This window comes from Schistocerca piceifrons, chromosome 1, assembly GCF_021461385.2.
Source record: "Schistocerca piceifrons isolate TAMUIC-IGC-003096 chromosome 1, iqSchPice1.1, whole genome shotgun sequence".
Taxonomy (NCBI): Eukaryota; Metazoa; Arthropoda; class Insecta; order Orthoptera; family Acrididae; genus Schistocerca; species Schistocerca piceifrons.
In genome coordinates this window covers 558,826,136-558,843,168 of record NC_060138.1, presented here as the reverse complement: position 1 = coordinate 558,843,168, position 17,033 = coordinate 558,826,136, and the positions used below count along the sequence as shown (strand labels likewise).

Genomic DNA, 17,033 nt, shown 5'->3' with positions numbered 1-17,033 from the left:
GCGGTTGGCTCTGACGAGCATTTGGAAGTTCAACGTGTTCCCGGCGATGTGGTGGAGCGGAAGAAGTTGAGTACTGTTTTTATGTAGCAGAGTTTTATATATATAAAGGGGTTTTTCAAGTTCTAGTGAAGTGTATGAGTTTCTTCACCAGTGTTTTTGTTGGGGTCTTCCCACCATAGTTTTCGTTTGCCTGTTCGAGGGAATGTGGTAACTGCTTCTTGGTCGGGCCGTTTCATTCACACCTCGATTGGGTGATTCAGGGTCGGTGTCGCGTGTCTCTGTGGTTCGGAGTCTGTGCAGGCACCGCCATTGCTACAACTTCTGGTTTTGGATAACTCGGGGAGGTGGTGGCTTCTAATGGAAGTTTAGGGGATGATCTGCAATGGCCCTGTAGACGAACAGTTACTATTCCGCCTCTTGTGATTTGGGCCCCTTTACACGTGTCACTCCCTCACCGAGCTAAGGAATTTTTTTTGGGGGGGAACTGCCTTTAATGTGGACGTTTGTGTGCTGTCTTACTCACATTTATCTTGTAACAAATACAAGTAATGTAACTGGCGAGAGACAACTATTTTGCATAATACAAGCTCGCTACTTAAAGTCTTTTGGAATGGTTCCCTTACCGATATAACAAGTTCAAAATATTCTTATTGTTAACGTCAAACCTTGCGATATCCTTTACATAGAGCTATTTTTAAAAGAGTTTTTTAACTGTTGTATTATATCAAGTTAAAATCTTATTATTGGGAAGTTGTTAACGTCATACCTTGCAATCTCCTTTTCATAAAGAAAATTTGTCAGCTATTGGAAATTGTTTTTTAAATTTTTTTTAAAAGTACCAGACTTAAAAATTTATTAGTGAGAAAGTCCTTAAAATAAAAAATTACCTTTAGCAGTGTGTGTTATTTCACCAGCACCTCTTGGCAACTACTTCCTCGATAACGTTTTGGAAAAACATGTGTACTTGAGTTGTTGTTTGTGAACCGCCCTAATTGATGGTTCAATGGTATGTGTCACATTATTTGTCAAAGTCAGGTCAGTGGCGAATAAAACAATTTTCGGCCCAGGCTTACAATTTTCACACTTCTAGCTAGTTTGAACATTCGGTTATTTTCAGGTACGATATGCATATAAATCTGAAATTATAGTAATTTGATGTTCGCTGGTGCACTTGTAAAGTGGGACAATCCAAGTGTGACACATGTGTCATATCTGGATCAATTTCATATAGTATGAGCGGCATTTATCATTGCCTCAGACTGTCTCCTCGGTACCACTGGAAAACACGTGTTACTATGTCTGCTCGCTCTATCAACATTTTACCCCCATAAATATGTTTTTATTTCTGATAGAGACTCGAGAGTGCCACTCGCAACTGTGGTAGACCTATTATAAGGATTACCCACGATGGTACTAGTTTTACACTTGATATCGAAACGCATGTTTTACAGAATAATTGGGAATCGCCATCTGCTTCTAATAAGTTGCCAAGTATCTGCAAACATATTGTACCTGCAACAGTTTTCCCCACTAAAAAATTTTTTTTGAAACATCGAAATAGAGTATTCTAATTGTCTGGCACTTGCTGTAATTATTGCTGTGCTACGGAAACACTGTCCTCTCAAAGCAATGGCTCACACTAGTAAATGATTGTTGCGAATGTCCATCCAGAAAAATGCCCTGTTTTTGCTACTACAAATGTAACTGAGAATTCTACTTATCTGTTGGCAACAAGCTTTTAGTATTCTGTTGGGAACGCCATCACTTTCATGCAAGTTTTTACTTTTGAGTGAGTTTATTATTTTCCTAATTTCATTAGGAGAGGCGGGTTGAATCTCAATTTTATCAAAATGCATACGTATTAAAGCTTCCATATACCGCCTTGCATTTTCTAATGAACAGCTGGATTCTATTTTCTCTACAAGCTGAAAAAGTGATTATTAAAAATATTTTCTAATTGTTTTTGTTAACAAAGTTTTTATCGAGTTTGATAGAAATACAGTCTTCTTGTGCTCTCGGATGTCCTGTCCCCTTTCAACAATATTCCAAACTGTTATAATTTTACTATCAAGGTGCTAATGTCAGATATAATAGACATGCTGCTGGACTTTTTAATAATTTTTCTTAATATAGTGCAATAGCTTCTCTAAAGTTGGACTGTTTCTGGATCATTACTCAATTTAGCCATAAGAAACATTTCCCCTTTCTTAATTAGCAAGATTTTTTATCCCTTTTATTAACAATTCAGATGATAGCGGCGTTAAAATACAGTGAGAGAAAGGATAGCTACAACGTTTACAGAAACTAGACTACATTTATGGCTCGAAGGACACGAAAGCGAGGATGCTCTTGCAAGGGTAATTAGACAGCGTTGTAGCTTATCTCCCACGTTACTGAATGTGTGTATTAAGAAAGCAGTAAACAGAAGGAAAAAGAGATGACAGGAAATTGAATTCGGGAACAAGAATTATTAGTGTTTACCGATGACACTGTAATACAGTCAGCGACGGAAAAGTCTGAGCGTATCTGTTGGACGAAATGGATGATATTTTTAAAGTCTTTATAAGATGAAGATCAACAGAAATAAAGCAAGAGTAATTAAATTACGTCTAATTAAATCAGGCGATACGTTTGATATTGGGGCAGCTATGTAACTAATGATAGACGAAGCAGAGAGGACATTAAATTCTGATTGTCAATAGCAAAGAAACCGAGAAATTGTTTAAAATGTGATATCACTATAAATGGTTGGAAGTTTTTTCTGAAAGTATTAAAGGTATCAAATTAAAACCAGACAGATAGAAAAGAGGCGAGTAAACTGTTTATTAATTCTAAAGTATTCGCCAAAGCTAGTAATACATTTATCTCATTGTGAGGCATGGCGGTGAGCGCCTCCATGGAATATGTTGGCGGTTGCCTACGGAACCATCATTTTACCTAGGCGAGCCCACGTAATGCCAAGGTTGTTTCGAGTACGCTGCAGAAGCTTCTCTGCGAAACCCTTACACATCCTCCGTACAGTCCCGATCCCTTCCAACTCGATTTCTATACTTTTGGAGCCCTGGAGAAAGATATTCGTTACTGTCAATTTGCTTCGCAAGAAGATATGCACGCCTGGGTACAATCCTGGTTCCGTAGGCAGCCGCAAACATTTTTCCATGAAAACGTTGACTGTGTTTTCTCACAATGCGATAAATATATTAAGAGTTTAGACGATTACTTCTGCGGATTCCACACCCCACAGCAATACTCCAGAATTGGGAGGACAAGGCGTGGTGTAAACAATCTCTTGAGTAGACCTGTTCCGCCTTTTAAGTGTGCTCTGCCCACAACATTATCTATGTGATCATTCCAATTTAGATTATTTGTAACGGAAATCCCTAAGTATTTAGATGAATTTACAGCCTTCAGATTTGTGTGACTTATCGCGTAATCGAAATGTAGCGGATTTGTTTTAGTACTCCTGTGAATAACTTCTCATTTTTCTTTATTCAGGTTCAGTTGCCACTTTCCGCACCACACAGATACCTTATATAAATAATTTGGCAATTCCCTTTGGTCATCTGCTGACTTTACAAGACGGTAAATGCTAGGATCACCTGCAAACAATCGAAGACGGTACTCAGATTGTCTCCCATGTCGTTAATATAGATCAAGAACAATATAGGACCTATAACACTTCCTTGGGGAACGCCGGATATTACTTCTGTTTCACTCGATGACTTTCCGTCTATTACTATGAACTGTGACCTTACTGAAAGAAAATCACGAATCCAGTCGTTCAACTGAGGTGATATTCCATAGGCACGTAATTTGGTTAGAAGATGCTTGTGAGGAACGGTGTCGAAAGCCTTCTGGATATCCAATTATATGGAATTAATTTGACATACCCTGTCGATAGTACTCATAATTTCATGAATATAAAAAGCTAGTTGTGTTTCATAGAACTCACAGGACTCAAGTCAGGACTATATGCGGGATGGTCTAGTCATTTCCACTTCCACGATGCCGAAAGATCCTCTTTTATTTGGCACCATGAGGCCGAGGATTGTCGTGCAATAAGAAGAAATCCTTTGTCAGGTTACCCAGGATTTTATTCTTGATTGGTCGCCGTATCCGAAAGAGGACGTTGCAGTATTTGTTGGCGTTTATTCTCTCTCCTTTAATGAGTAACTCCACCAGCAGAGGCCCCTGACTCGTCGAAGAACACAGTCACCATGAATGAAGACGCTGACGTTGTGGACTGTATTTTCTTTGGGTTAGGCGACCCTGCACGCTTCAACTGCATATTCTCACGTTTGTATTCCGCTTGAAACTGTGGGCATATGGATTCATCTCCGGCAGTGATGTTGGAAAGGAAATCGTCGCCTTCGTTCTGTTATCATATCAAATGGTTCAGCGATATTTCTATTCTGTCGTGTTGTTGTTCCTCGGACAAATATTTCGGGACCCATTGAGCACAAAATTTCAGGTAAACAAGTCTGTTGCGCAGTATGGCATGCACACTGTCATGGGACACCTGTACTTGGGCACTAATGGCATCCTAGGTGATCAAAATGAATCCAGTTGTCGTCATCAGCAACTATCTCATCAGGAATACGATCAGTCACCAGCCCTGGTCGCGAGTCATCCGTCATTTTCTCCCACCCACCACGAAAAGGCCGACACCACTTACGCATTGTTCTGTAGTGAAACACACTTCCAACATTACACTACAGTATATATCCCTAGTATGCAGACCTTCCGAACAAGGAGGGCGTATTATACCTTTCTGTTTTTCCTTGGTAACATTCGTCACTGCCACCTCCATTGGTATGTCACACGACGTAACGGCGGTAACTCTGCTAACGTGCCGCACGACGTCCATGCGCAACAAATGTAACATTTATTATGACCTACACGTGGATATAAACAGCATGCAGGACCAACATCTCTTTCAATTGTTGACCGGATATCTGCAATTGCAACATTTCATTTGACTGAACCATGTACACAGATAAAAAAGTTTTGAATCTCCCCTGTTCCCAGAGCTCCTGATGATAGACGTTGACTGTGGATATTGTGATATTGTATGACAGACACAGTCCCTTCGACTGTCCAGAGATATCACTAAACCATCCGAAAGGTGTAAACAAACATGCACTAGCAGCGCATATTAGATTGACGGGGGGGGGGGGGGGGGGGGTCCGATAGCCGATCAGTTCCAGTCATTCCGCCAGGAAGGAGGGTACACGACTCGTGTTGTCTGTGGATTAAACATGACGGGACGGCAATACCGAGGTTCGATCACGTCCGCATTATTACTTTGTGCCAGGAAGGGCTCTCAACAAGGAAAGTGTCCAGACGTCTCGAAATGAACCAAAGCGATGTTGTTCGGACTTTGAGGAGATACAGAGAGACAATAACTGTCGATTACGTGCCTCGCTCAGACTGCCCAAGGGCTACCACTGCAGTGGATGACCGCCACCTACGGATTATGGCTTGGAGGAACTCTGACAACAACGCCGCCATGTTGAATAAGGCTTTTCGTGCAGCCACAGGATTTCATGTTATGACTCAAACTATGCGCAATAGGCTGCATGACGCACAACTTCACTCCCGACGTCCATGATGAGGCCCATCTTTGCAACTACGACACAATGCAGCCCGGTACAGATGGGCCCAACAACATGTCAAATGGGCCGCTCAGGAATGGCATCAGGTTATCTTCACCGATGAGTGTTGCTTATGCCTGCAACCAGACAATCGTCGGAGACTTGTTTGGAGGCAACCGGGTCAGGCTGAACGCCTTCGACACACAGTGCAGTGAGTGCAGCGACGTGGAGGTTCCCTTCTGTTTTGGGGTGGTATTATGTGGGGCCGACGTACGGCGCTGGTTGTCATGACAGGCGCCGTAACGGCTGTACGATGCGTAAATGCCATCCTCCGACCCATAGTGCAGCCATATCGGCAGCATATTGGCGAATCATTCGTCTTCATGGATGACAATTCACTGTCCAATCGAGCACATCTTGTGAATGACTTCCTTCAAGATAACGACATCTCTCGACTAGAGTGGCCACTATGTTCTGCAGCTATGAATCTTATCGAACATGCCTGGGATAGATTGAAAAGGGCAGTTTATGGTCGACGTGACCCTCCAACCACTCTGAGGGATATACGCCCAATCGCGGTTGAGGAATGGGACAATCTTGACCAACAGTGCCTTAATGAACTTGTGGATAGTATGCTACGATGAATACAGGCATGCAGCAATCCAAGAGGACGTGCTACTGGATATTAGAAGTACCGTTTTGTACAACAATCTGGACCACCACCTCTGAAGGTCTCGCTGTATGGTGGTACAACAGGCAATGTGTGGTTTTCATGAGCAATAAAAAGGGTGGAAATGATGTTTACGTTGATCTCTATTCCAAGTTTCTGTGCGGGTTGCGGATTTCTCGGAACCGAGGTGATGCGAAACTTTTTTTGATTTGTGTATTATTCAGAATACTGTTCGGTCATTCATTCAGCATTTCCATCGTCTCCCTAATTCTTTTCAGGTGAATGATGGGATGATATCGCAAAAAAGGCAATTGATTTCCAACCCTAACAGTGCAAGTTAGTAACATGTGGTCCAGACTAAAATGACCTCGCAGTAGAAGTGAAGTTCAATCTTCCCATACGAAACGATAGTAGTGAACTCTATATCTGTCTTTACGTTTAGAAACCGCAGGTGAACTTATTCTGCATGGCTGAGACTACGTCGCACGCAATTGCCCATTTCCTTTTCCATTCGCGAATAATAACCGTGCCGCGCGGAGTGGCCGTGCGGTCTCAGGAGCCCCTCCCTATAGGAGGTTCATGTGTTCCCTCGGACATGGATGTGTGTGTTGTCCTTAGCGCAAGTTAGTTTAAGTAGTGTGTAAGTCATGGATCCGATGACCTCAACAGTTTGGTCCCTTAGGAAATCATACACACATTTTGAATAATTACCGTACAAAGTGATTCTTAGCAATCCTCCACACTATCCGCTCCAGGGAAGTACGTTCCCAACGTTTCAACAATATACATCTCCATGACGATCAACGAAGTTCTTGAAGAACATGACAGTGGAGTTTGACGAGCATTTCAGGGAGTCCTTAATACGAGATAGTGAAAACCGTGAACAGTTATCCAGATCTCCCATAATACTTCATTGGTTCGTTACTGCAATTTCCTAACGTACCACACTGAGGAAATAAACTTGAAAACTAAATGGTGGTTTTATTAAAGACCTGTCTAATGGCTGAAATATACTCCCTTGGCATTCTGGAAATAAAATTCACTGAAGCGTGAGCCTTACGTACTTGCAGTTCTGGTATTGACACAGGACTTGTGAACATCCGTCCGAAATGGAATCATGTATTGACCAATGACTGCACTAAGGATAAATACGTCGAAACTGACTAATGAAACTCTGATTAAAAATCTAGTCGAGCTGCACGTAGACGACCCCCTGAGAATTATAGAAGCTCTGTGATGAACCTTGATTTATTCCCAGCTTCGGACAATGAGATTGGCCTACGTGTCTATGAATTGAGGTGTAAAGAATGTACGTAAGACTCAGTGTACCGGCTGCAAGTTTCGTAGGAGTCGGAATTATTTGGTAGTTCCAGGTACTAACATCCATTTATCTTCTATCGTTACGGGCTCGTCTGTAGGACCACCGGTATCCCGTTTATGGATTTTATTTCTACTTTGCCTCTCGGAATCTCTTCATCCGTACGATTCTGTGGGAATTTTAATCTGTTATTCTCAGTATTAGTTGCTGCTCCACTTGCGACTCTTCTTAAGGAATAGATTTTCTGAAGGCCAGAGAGTTCATTAATTTCACTATTATTGGCGCTTAGCCCATCAGGACTACGCAAGTAAATAAAGATGGGCATTTGCCTTCGTTTATAAAAAAATGGCTCTGAGCACTATGGGACTTAACTACTGTGGTCATCAGTCCCCTAGAACTTAGAACTACTTAAACCTAACTAACCTAAGGACATCACACACATCCATGCCCGAGGCAGGATTCGAACCTGCGACCGTAGCAGTCGCGCGGTTCCGGACTGCGCGCCTAGAACCGCTAGACCACCGCGGCCGGCTCCTTCGTTTATATTGATATTTCTTTCATTCCCATCAGACCATGTCGGTCCATGCTTCTTTGATATTTGCTCTTGGCCAAATAGCTAGATGTGGATTTAGGACCTGATGATTTCGTGGTTTTAGATACCTGCCAGTGAATTTACTTTCAATATTAGATCAGTTTTGATCTCGCCAGTTCATTTTATTGTGGACGATCTGACTTTATTCGTCTAGACAAAGAATTCAACTGTTTGTTTGGTAAGTGTGTGTGTATTCATTCTCGGATTCTTAACCTGCGTTTTCTAATCTCACTATGGATATTTGTGTGTTGTTTGATTTCCTGATTGGATTTCAGTCGGTATTATCCATCTACAAATTTTGGTCCTGGAATTTGTCTTACGATTTTGCGTTCCTTCTTCTCAGCATTTCAGTGTAAGTTTGTCAGTTGAAAGTTAGTGTGTCTGATTCACAGAGGCATTTTAGTTCAGTTTCCGTATTTTAATGTCTTACTTTTTGTGCCTGGAGATCTATTTCTGCTGATAGGTAAGCCGGTGTGCAATTTTTGGCGTCTAACATCTTTGGCTTTTTTTCCAATTCCTTTTTCCTAAATGGCTTGACAGAGATATTTAAACCGTGTAATTCTATTAATTTTGCCATATTCCGTCTCCATTAACAGTGGTGCTTCTTTATTGCAGGTAAAGTGTCCAGTCATTACAAAATATGTCTAGAGACCGACTTTTTCTCAGTTTCCTTTAAGACTTCAGACTGATTTAGGTTCGATAACGTCCATCTGCCTAAAGTGACTGGTAAGTAAATATTGAGGATTGACTTTTGTTTGCTCCATTGTTGTATCACTTTCTCAAGGACACAGCCCATCTCCTAGTCTTATTCCCGTTATAATTTCGGACAATCTGCAATTTCCAATTTTGCCCTTAAAATTATCCTCTGACAGTGTTTTTATACTTGCAATTGTTTTCGAAACTATTTAATTGTGTATATACTGCTCTTGTGGATCTAAGAGTGCACATCGCACAGACGATATTACACCTTTCCTTAAATTTAATACACAGTTCTTGATATTTTAGGTACATCGCATTTATCAAGAAGAAACATTTGGTTAATCTGTACACTTCATGAAACAGGTCTTAATTGGTGCTGAAGTTTTGTTTTCTGTATACTCAAAGTATAGAAGCAGCGACTGACCATGTAATTCTTCAGTTAATTTGAAATTGTTCCTGCGACTATTATTTTTGTGGATGTGGGTTGTGTATTATAGGGTTTGATGCCTAGATGGAGTCCTCCTTTATTTGTCTTGTAGCTGCGTAGAACCATTGTGGGCGATACAGGGACTGTTAGTGTCTAATTTTCCTTTTGTAATAATTATATTTTCTGATATCTGAAGAGATAGAATTTTCCTTTCTTGGTATTTTACGGTAATATCGTACTTCCTTTATAGTCTAATGCCGCCCGGAGTGGCAGCGTGGTTTGAGGCGCCCGGTCACGGACTGCTCGGACCCTTCCCACCGGCGATTCTGGTCCTCCCTCGGGCACGGGTGGGTGCGTTGTTTTTAGTACAGGTTAGTTTAATTTAGTGTCAGTAGTGGGCAAGTCTGGGGACCGATGGCCTCAGCAGTTTGGTCCCTAGGGAATTCACAGACTTTTTTATAATTTAATAATCATTTCCGCAATCTAAATGATTTCAATAATTCCTTCACCGTTTCCTCAAAATACCACAGCATAATTCAATTCGCATTGCGGACCAGCAGTTATTCTTTAATAACAGTTTCTTACAAGGAACCGCGTGAGAGCGATGTCGCAAGTTCTGTCTTTAGTGAAAGTCATTTGAAAGTGCTGTGTTAACAGTTATAACAGGAAAAACGTTAGGTGTTGATGACACACCTTGCGCGCCAGGAGAGCGACAAAAAATGAGCGTCCGAGGGCGTGCGTATTACAATTCACAAAATGAACATCGTCGACACTCATGTTCACTGCAAACTATTATCTTTCATCCTAAACAATAAACGAAAAATAGGGCGCCACACTCGTCACAAAGCTTTGGCTCGGCTCTGAGCACTATGGGACTTAACATCTGTGGTCATCAGTCCCCTAGAACTTAGAACTACTTAAACCTAACTAACCTAAGGACATCACACAACACCCAGTCATCACTAGGCAGAGAAAATCCCTGACCCCGCCGGGAATCGATCCCGGGACACAAAGCCTTGCACCATCAAGATTGAAGACTAACGTCTTTACAAACCGTGCAGGGTGTTTAGCTAGGTGACGAAAAGTGATAGAATGTGATGGCATGCAACCGAATGCCAACAGTATGAGGAGCTTGTTCTGAAACGACTATACTTTAAGGCGTAGCTGCAGATAGAGCGACAATACGTTTAGGCACAGAAAAAACAAACATCCACAAGCTGAAGAAGAATTGCAGTGTCACTCACTTTTCAGGAGGGATAGTTTGGTGTAAAGGAGTATGACGTTTATACACTGACGAGGAATCAAACAACAGCAAGTTGTTTTGCCCAGATATTGGCCAAATACAGTGCGCGTACCAAAGCTGCAGTTCTCTTACGCCCATTTTCCCACTCTCGCTTGCTGTAACGTAAACATTTCTTATAGTTCTTGCTAGATCACGTTCACGAGAAACAATCTTTAGGGTAAGTGCACCTCCAACTTTTCGCAGCACAAAAAATAACTTACAGTCAGTTTACCACTCAGATTAACAGTCAACATAATTATATAAGAACGCGTCAAAACATTGGTGTTAGTTGATTTTGATAAACCTCTATTGGTAGCTGTAATTTCCCGCGTTCCTTTCAATTTATCCTCACTCAGATACCTTCACAGATATTTGAAGTATGTTCGCCCTCCCATTTGTTCTCCGTTTCTTTTCTGATGCTAAATTCTGTGAACTACAATCGAAAGCCCTTAAACATATTCAGTTCACCTTTGCGCAAATGTGTCTGTCTCGGAGAAGTCATTCTGGCGTCAATAGTCTCCAAAAGGACGTCGTGGTCCAAAGCATGAAGACGAACAAGTGAGTCAGATTCCAGTTGGTTCACCCGTTTTCAAAGGCGTCTTCCACGAATTCGTTAAAACAGACCGCTTCTGAGCCCGTGCACGCTCCTTGGTTTCTGAGAACCCCGCCCTGCGCTAACGCTGGCAGTGCATGAAGCCTATTGTCCGTTTACATAATAGGCTTAGAGTCTATTTCAATTTCTGTTATTTGTCGCTGGAAATGAGTTATGCGGAAACGGAGGTAGGCCACCCAAGTAGGTGCCACACATCAACGTTAGACAACAGACGGAGTCTCGACTATTGCAGTAAAGCTTTCACGCTATGATCGTGATTGTTCGTCACCCGAAAAGTTTTCGTAGCTGTATTTCATTGTAAACTTGTACCAAAATGCCTTTTATAATGTCTCAGCCTTGTGCTAGTATGCAGAATATTTCCGCTGGCTTGACGTATTAATAATTGGCACATTCAATACTCTTTGTGCTTTTGGAGGTAGGTACTGTATGTTTTGCTTGAGCAGCCTTCTTCGTTTAAAATTACTGGTGCAGAGGGTTGGAGATATTCATCAGTCTGATCGGATTCTTGAGTGTATAAGGATTTCCGTGATTCAGTAGCTGTTGCAAGCATCAGTTCCGCACTTCTCTTCAGAGTAATTTACTATAGCGAGGTTAATCTTTGTTTGGTAAGTTTTATTTTCTATTCCTATGCAATGAAAGTGACCAACTGTTTCCTGGAAGAAACTTCGAGCAAAGAGGGCATGCAAAGATTCCGATTACAAACTTATCTTTCAGGTAATACGAATTATACCTTTTGTTGGCGTATTTTAGTGTAAAACTGAAATGAATAACACAAGACCGAGCTTTCCTGTTACTAAAACAGAGAGTGAACTCTCTGATCAAATAGTGAAAGTTTAATGTTGGGGGTCGGTCTCATCTTGTATCACCAACGTCATTAACTACAATGAGATAATAAAGATATAAACTGCAAATTGAGTACAGTAATTATCTAACCAATAATGACTGATTTGTGCAATTTGTTTCCTAAGAGAGTTGATACGACCAACTACGGAACATCTAGTTGTCCCTGAAGTTGGAGAATGTTGCCACCATAGCTCGCTTGCACTGCATCAGTGTAACAGCCATACTTTCAGTCCTTTTTTTCTTTATCAGTAGTCACCACAACACTACTTCAATATTGAGTGAAATGTATATTAAAAATTCAATTGTATATAAATTTGTTTCCATTTATTTATTCGATGCTTCCACGTGAATGTATTGTAATAACTTTTGGACTTTGTTGTACTGTTCTGTAAATGTATTTTTACGGTAGTTAGCCGGCGGCTGTGGCCGAGTGGCTCTAGGCGCTTCAGTCCAGAACCACGCGGCTGCTGCTATCGCAGGTTCGAATCCTGCCTCGGGCATGGATGTGTGTGATGTTCTTATGTTAGTGATGTTTAAGTAGTTCTCAGTCTAGGGGACTGATGACCTCAGATGTTAAGTCCCATAGTGGTTAGAGCCATTTGAACCATTTCTGTGTATTTCTGCGTAAGTCCCATAGTGGTTAGTGCCATTTGAACCAATTCTGTGTATTTCTGCGTATTTTTGGTCTACAGCCCTTCTACTGTGGGAACGCCGGTTTCCGTCGGATAACCAAAGAGCTGTCGTGCTTGGCTAGAACTTGTTCTGATGACCATCCTGGTCTGCCCAGCACTGTTGACAGGCAGGGTGCACTCAATGCTTGTGAGGCCAATCGAGGTCCTGGTTGACTAAAACGTGACTGCTCCAGTCACGAAAACTGTCAACGGCCGGGAGACAGCTGTGCTGGCCATATGCCCTTCCGTATCCGAATACAGCAACTCTTATCGGCTAAGTACGGCACGGCTGTCGGTCATTACCGTTGGATCTTCCCTAATCTGTTCGGACGGAGTTTCTATGTATTCTGACGCTGTGGTCCGATAGCGAAAGACTCATCTTTGATAAATTTGATTAACATGGAAGTGACAGGTGAGAGAAGTCAGCCTAAGACGGAACTCAAAAGTGTTTAGGTGGATGGAAGAGTCATCTCTCACAATAATTAGTAGAAAAATCTACTATATTTTGTAAGAAGAAGTCATTTTCTTAGTAGCAATGAGTGGAAGGTGGTGAAGTGGTCTGGACTCAGAAGCATATACCTGGATGGGTGTCACAGAACAAACTCGATTATACGAGGAGTACGAGGAAAGCGATGATACTGACAGTGCGAGCTATCTGGCAACGGTAATTTAGTATTTACCAGAAACTTCTCAGGCCACCAAGTACCACATAAGGGGACTTACTTCCAATAAATGCTTGCTGTGGTCCTGAAAATGATTCTGTGCCAAGAAGAATTTAAGAAGGCATGGTTGACACTGAAAAACGATACTATCGTGAACTGGTATGAAAGCAATGTAGTCGATCAATTGGGCAGAATGTAATAACGTTTTCATAAAAAGTTACATTCGGATACAGAAATCATACTTTACAAGGAATCAGAAAGGAAAGGAAAACGAAGATATGCTGCACCGACATTCCGTAGCAAAATATCTGATAGAATAGCTCTCTTGTTCAGCAATAGGAGAGTGCACAACACTTTACGACCTTAGCAATTCTTTAACAAGGTAATCCTGCGCGCAACACAAAAACGTAACCCATTTACCTAGTCGGCGATTTATAAAATCAGCTGTGGCACATGTTACTAGTACTACATCGGAAAGACGGACACATCATTTACTATGAGTTTCAGGGAACATTTTCTTCCTAGCGGCAGCAACACTTCATCATTTACGTTCACCTGCATAATGAGAGCCATGCCGATAAAGAGATAGACGAGGCTATGAACGTATTACGTGGAGTGGACAAGGGGCGCCTAATTCATACTTTAGAAGAGACCGAGACTTACAGTCGTTTCAATAAATTCTCAGAACACATTTTAAACGAACAGACATAGTTAAGAAATAGATGGCATTTAGATAATTTTATGCCAACGGCCTTGCCGCAATGGTAACACCGGTTCTCGTCAGATCACCGAAGTTAACCGCTGTTGGGCTGGGCTAGCACTTGGATGGGTGACCCTTCGGTCTGCCGAGCACTGTTGGCAAGCGGGGTGCACTCAGCCCTTGTGACGCAAACTGAGGAGCTACTTGATTGAGAAGTAGCCGCTCCGGTCTCGTAAACTGACTTACGGCCAGGAGAGCTGTGTGCTGACCCCATGCCCCTCAACATCCGAATACAGTGACGCAAGTGGGCTGAGGATGACACGGCGGCCGGTCGGTACCGTTGCACCTTCATGTCCTGATCGGACGGAAAGTGTTAGATAATTTTATACATCACTGAAACATTTGTAACTTTTTTACTTTTTCTCCGTCTACTTGGAATGACTCTTCCTACTTAAAATTATGCAATAAACAACTTTTTTCGTGCGCAGTGGACGTCCTGCTACAAATAGCATAAGATATAATGAATGCTATTTTTACAACAGACCTTCCTGCACAAACAGTGTACAATTCTTACATATATGACACCATCCTTATTACACTGTTTTCATGCCTGCATCGTAGTCTCAGTATTTTGATTGTTAATCGAACTACTGTTTCAAGAGATCCTAGCTTGCAACGTAACATGCCGAACCTGTATAAAACGGTCTCAATGGTTATGGGAGTTTTTCACAAAGGTTCCTGTCAAGACGTGGAAAACACGGGCCTTTTTTCATACATGTACTGTAAACCTTTTGCGACCGAGCCATACACTATTTCGTTTCTGAACGATAGTCTTTTTGGAATTTTGTCGCCAGGCACAAAATACAAATAACTTATACCCTACCCCGTCTCCTTCACTTTTACAACTTCACTTGCTTTCCTTTTAATCATGTTTGACTTACAAGTTGTTCGACAAAACCTATAGGTTAGGAATACGCGTATGAAGTACTGTCTTTGATAGTATATTTCTTTTTGTATAAGCCGTTTTGTGTGTCTCTGCTGACACGTTCGCACAGTTAAATTCATTGACCTGCATGCCGTTTGACTGTAAGATATCAACTACTGTTGTGTAGTTTTACTTTAAATCTGTAACGAACATTTTTAAAGTGGCGTACGACACTGCAGTGGGAAAGCCCACTCAACAGTTTTATTTTTCTCATTTTTGAAACAGAATTCACGTTTGTGACAGTCACTTGTAACGTCCTTTGACGGTAATGCCAAATTAAAGTAGCATTTTCACGTTTTTATGCAAATTATGCAGAATAGCGATATATAAGCAGGATGTATCCGTTACCACCGTGATCTTGGGAAATCTTCTTTAATGATACCATTATCAAATGAAGACATAACGTCCGTTTATGAGTCCGCGATCATTTCATTTATTGCACTTTTAGTTTCGCAAGTCCGTCTTTATCACATAGATTTCTTTACACTTTATGACCGGTTTCGGCTTATCGCCATCCTCAGATCGTTAAAACATTCTGATATAAATCATCGGATCGTTAAAACATTGTGTTATAAATCATCGTCAAGTTAAATATGTTTAACTTGAATTTTTGTCCACATGAGTATGTGGATGATGTTGCGTGACAACACTTTTCCCTGCGACAGAAACGTAAAAACTTTTGTGTATACTTTTCTAGTTATTGTATCTGTTCTTGAAGGTGCTACAACATTTTACGTTGTCTTATCACCAGGTAGCTTGAAAACGCCCAAGGGGGACGTTAGCTAGTACTAAAAGCCTGAAGTGAAGACCGTACTTATTTCAAAAATAAAATCAGCCGATGTTGGAAAATGACCTCTCTCATCAGACGTTGCTGTCCCGATAAACACTGTATTTGGTAAGAACTGCATCTGCTATCACCTATCAGTGTTACTATCGAACTGTAACTACTAACCTTTAAAAATACTTCCATTGATAATATTATAATAGTCCAGTCTAGTAATTTAATTCTAGATTGCTTCACTACTTGAGTCATAAATTTTATACCGGGATACAAGCTATGCAGATTAGGTAACACAGTGTGTGTCGACCTCATCTGTACTTCCACTGTATAGGACTAGCGAGTCATGTACTTATCTTTTGTAGTAAGTGATCTTTTCATTTATGTGTGTGTATTCACAAAAAATTATTTTCAGTGTGATTTACAGAAATAACCGATATGCCTTACCAGTGGACTGTTGGTAACAGGGAATGATCGGAATGAGAGGTGTCAGGAATTAAGATGTCGGAGTGAAAGGATGCAAAGATTTGCTCAGATTATCACGTAGAGGAGGGTTGTTGTGGAGGAGTGAAAAGATGCGGATTGAATAATTGCCAGAGAGTCGATGGAGAGCTTTACGCTGCTTGAAAGATTTAATTTGGAGTGCTGAGTCGAATGTTATGCATGTCTGGCGCCAGTTCTCAGTTTTTTACCTCTTAATAAATTCGTGATGTGTCCCTGTATTTGCAAGTGGGATCTGAGTTTATCCCGGTCGGGAGTCAGTAGGAGAGAACGGTATGAGGAACAGGGTTTTCGGAGAAGTAATTGGGCTTGGGGGGGGGGGGGGGGAGGGGGGATAGTTGGACGAAAGGGATACGTCAAAAGAAAAAAAAACACCCACAGCCATCAGTTTTCCATTTTATTGGTTTACACAACCAGTTGCGCTGTTCCATTACACTATCTTCACGCCCCTGTGCAAAAAACACAATAACAACATACCCTAGTAACCAATCGCACTAGTAAAAAGAAAAAAAAACTATATGGAAACTGAGAGCACGATAATATCGGAGGGAATTTATAGTAAATATTTGTTAATAGCCAAACCGTACAGGATGTTACATCAGTCTTGGTGAACCATTCAGTAGTAAAAAGAGAATAGTTATAAAACTTTATGAGTATTAAAAGGTCATATAGCAGCAGAAAATAATCTATCACAGGTA

General features: G+C 41.3%; 1 pseudogene; it reads left to right on the top strand.

Moving 5' to 3' along the window:
* Window positions 1-14,114: 14,114 nt before the first annotated feature.
* LOC124721860 lies at window positions 14,115-14,232 on the top strand (annotated as a pseudogene).
* The last annotated feature ends 2,801 nt before the right edge of the window (window positions 14,233-17,033 follow it).